The following is a 4,311-nucleotide window of genomic DNA, read 5'->3' as shown; positions in this document are numbered from 1 at the left end:
TTTTTATCTTATATATTTTTTGTGTAACCTGTTTGAGAAATAAGGGATCAAAATATAATGTTAATTGAACTCTTGGTACGTTGTTTTTCTTTTTTAATCAATATAAGAGAAATGGAATTTAGGCAACAGATTCTTATAACATACCTGGTGCTTTTTTTTTTTTTTTTTTCTATTGCTTTCTAAATGTGTTAGGTGTGGAGGTATTTTCATAGATATGATTATTTTTGAAATTTTGAAAATATGGAAGACATAAGAATCAGGATTGAATTAATCAACTTTGAATGTGCTGAAGTGACTACACATATTCTCATAAAAGTGGCCTGTGTTGCAAAAGTTACAGAAAGGATCTAGACCACCCAGACATCTGAGAGAGAAACTTTTGGAGATGAACAAAATAAGACAATAAGGGAAGAGGGAACCGTGGACTTTACTTAAGAACTGTATTTTATCCAGAGAACAGAAGATTTATTTTGAAAATTTTACTAACTCTGAGATATTTCAGATATTTTATCTTACCTAAGTGATCTTGGGGTGCTCAGAAAAGGTGATTAGGGACTTTTAGATTGAAATATATCATGATCTATTCCTACAAGAGCTTAGAAATGGGAGTTACTTATTGTCACTGGTATTGCTGAAAAAAATTAGAAAACGATGTGAAAACAGAGATGATAAACAAAGCAAGATTAAAGTATGTCAGGGATTTAGTCCAAATGAGGGTAAGTTAAAAAAAAAATTGCTATATAAAAAAAAATTGCTATAAAATCATAGAAACTTTTATTAAACAAAAATAACAAAACAGTGAAGCTATTGTTTCTTGACATTTTTCTCCATTTAAATCTGTACACTTCTGAATGTGATGTTTCCAATTATCTAACCCTTCCTTGAAGAATTCTGCATTCCTCAATTTATGCCATATCAAAATGGCAGTTTTGGTACCCTTGAAGGATTCAAATTGTGTTCCTTTGAAATGTTGTTTAAATTTTTGAAGCAAAGGGAAGTATGAAAGGATAAGATCTGGGCTATTCGGTGGATAGGATAGACATCCCAACTAAATTTTCATAAGACAGCACTTACAACCTTTGAAGAGTGAGTTTATGCATTGTCATGATGGAAAAAGATTTCTTGATACAAATTTTCTAGCCTTTTTCCCACCAATGCAGTTTTACGTTAATTGTCTGCCTTCGATTTACTGGCCCAGCAGACTCCCTCAGAAGCTACTGTTTTGTTTGGACCTTTTTTGAAGGCACCCTAACAAGACTAAGACATATGATGTATTACTGAGAAAAATTTGTCTGCAACCATGCACTGATCACCGAGACATATTTAAATACATTTTGTTTGACATAAACCCAGGTACGTATGATCTTAAACCCTAGTAGCAACACTGTATGACTTATGTTCATACTATTAAATACCTTCAAACCACACTCTTATATCCAACTGTTGATAGAGATGGAGGCAGATTAAAGTTCCAAGATCATGAGAACTGAAGAAAATATACCTTCAGGACTGGTTTTCAGCAGACAAGTGGTAACAAGTGTCAAATTCAAGTTGTATAATAGATACGCGGAAGTAGAATTGAGTGATTAGATTATTAAGAGGTTTAGTTATAGTAAGAATAGGAGTTATATAAGATGAAATTTTAGAAAAATAGTAAAAAGTAAAAATGTTTTTGTTGTTTTGGTATTAGAATAAGATGCCTCAAAAACACTTTTATCATAGAAGACATCTAGATCTTGAAAGTGAGACATTGAAAATGCTGATCAGAAGATAATGAATGTGCTTCTAGCAAGATAGTGGCTGAGGTGGACATGCTGCTACCTAGAATTTCTACAACAAAGATATTAGAGACAAAATGAAATAGATGTGGATGATAATCCTGAACCCTAACCTCAGAGGAAAAGATGGATAAATGGACTGCATACTGCTTAGGAGAAAAAGCTGAATGAAAGTGGCCAGAGAGGAGATAGATCGAACAGTTAATTTGTCTGGCCGGAAAAAGTATGGCTATTTTGCAAGCAGCCTGAAGTCAGACCCATATCTTGTGGATCAGGCTTCTGGTACACCGTACACCTGTGTCTAGAGGCACATGAACTCTACCTCATTAGACCAAAAATCCAACACTGTAGGATTGGTCGCCAGTTCCCAGCCAGCCTTAGGCAGGTAAGGATTCCGTCTGTTAAAAACAGTAGAAAAACATAAGTAGCCAGAGAGAAGACAGATAGAACAGGTAATTTGGATGCTGGCCTGAAACAGTGTGTCTGTTTTGCAAGCAGCATTCGATTCAGACACCAGCCTGATAGTACAAACACTCACACTAACAGGCTGGTGACAAGAAAGATACGATCCTCCCTTATTCTCCATACCTTGTTGGTAACTGTCTGCCCCTGACAGAGTTGTTGTTCTTGTAAGGTCCCAAAAAAAGGTCCAAACAAAACAGTGCCTCTTGTAAGGCACTGTCAAGCCGTACTGTACAGTTCTGACTTATAGCAACCCAATGCATAACTGAGGGAAATACAGTCTGTTCCTGTGTCTTCTTCACAATTGCTGCTACGCTTTAGCCCATTGTGAAAATTCATCTCCTTGGGGATTTTTATCTTTTTCACTGACCCTCCCCTTAAACAAGCATGATGTTCTTCTCCAGGGATAGGTTCCTCCTGATAACTACTCTGAAGTATGAGGGGTAAAGTCTCACCATTCTGGCTTCTAAGGAGTACTCAGACTGTACTTCGTGCAACACAAACCAATTTGTTCTTCAATATTCTTCTCCATTACCACAACTCAAATACATCAATTATTCTTTGGCCTTCCTTATTCATTGTCCAACTTTCACATGCAAATGATGCTATTGAAAATAGCATGGCTTGGATCAGGTGCATCTTAGTTCTCAAACTGACATCTTTGCTCTTGAACACATTAAAGGGGTCTTGTGCACCAAATTTGCCTAATGCAATGCATTATTTAATTTCTTGACTGCTACTTCAATAAGGGTTGATAGTGAAGCCAGGCAAAATGAAGATTTTGGCAACTTTAATCTTTTCTTATTTATCATGATGTTGTTATTTGTCCAGTGGTAAGGAAATTTGTCATCTTTACACTGAGGTGCAACCCACACTAAAAGCTGTGGTTTTGATCTTTATCAGCAAGTCCTTTTCACTTTCAGCAAGCATAGTTGTATTAGCTGCAGGTTGTTAATGTTGTTGCTGTTGTAATTAGGTGCCATCAAATCAGCACTGACTCATAGCAACCCTATGTACAACAGAACAAAACACTGCCCGGTCCTAGGCCAACTTGACAATTATTGCCATGCTTGAGCCCGTTGATGCTGCCACTTTGCCAGTCCATCTCACTGGGAGACTTTCTCTTTTTCTATGACCCTTCACCTTACCACACATGATATCCTTCCCCAGTGACTGGTCCCTCCTAACAATATGTCCCAAGTATGACAGATGAAGTTTAGCCATCCTGGCCTCCAAGGAGCACTTTGGCAGCACTTCTTCCAAAACAGATCTGTTTGTTCTCTGGGCAGCCCATGGCACTTTCAATATTCTCCTCGAACACCATAACTTAAAAGCATCAATTCTTCTACAGTCTTCCTTATTCACTGTCCAGCTTTCTCATGCGTATGAGGTTATTGAAAATACCATGGCTTAGGACAGGTGCACCTTAGTCCTCAAGTTGATATCTTTGCTCTTCAACACTTTAAAAAGGTCTTGTGCAGTAGATTTGCCTAATGCAATACATCATTTGATTTCTTGACTGCTTGATTTCTTGAGTGTTGATAGTTGATCCAAGAAGAATGAAGTCCTTGACAACTTTAATCTTTTCTCCATTGATAAGAATGTTGCTTATTGGTTCAGTTGTGAGGAATTTTGTTTTCTTTACATTGAGATGCAATCCATATTGAAGGCTATGCTCTTTTTTCTTCATCAGTAAATGTTTTAAGCCCTCTTCATTTTCAGCAAGCAAGGTTGTATCATCTGCATATTGCGGGTTGTTAATGAGTCTTCCTCCAATCCTGATGCCACGTTTTTCTTCTTATAACTCATCTTCTGGGATTATTTGCTCAGCATACAGGTTGAATAAGTATGGTGAAAGAATGCAATCTTGTCTCACAGCTTTCTTAATTTGAAACCATTCAGTGTTCCCATGTTCTGTTTGAACAACTGCCTCTTGGTCCAGGTACAGATTCCTCATAAGAACAATTAAGTGTTCCGGAATACTCATACTTTGCAATATTATCCATAGCTTGTCATGATCCACACAATTGAAAGCCTTTGTGTCATCAATAAAGCACAGGTAAACATCTTT

The sequence above is a fragment of the Chrysochloris asiatica genome, unplaced genomic scaffold (assembly GCF_000296735.1).
Source record: "Chrysochloris asiatica unplaced genomic scaffold, ChrAsi1.0 scaffold00059, whole genome shotgun sequence".
In the NCBI taxonomy this organism is placed as follows: Eukaryota; Metazoa; Chordata; class Mammalia; order Afrosoricida; family Chrysochloridae; genus Chrysochloris; species Chrysochloris asiatica.
This window is presented reverse-complemented; position numbering follows the sequence as displayed.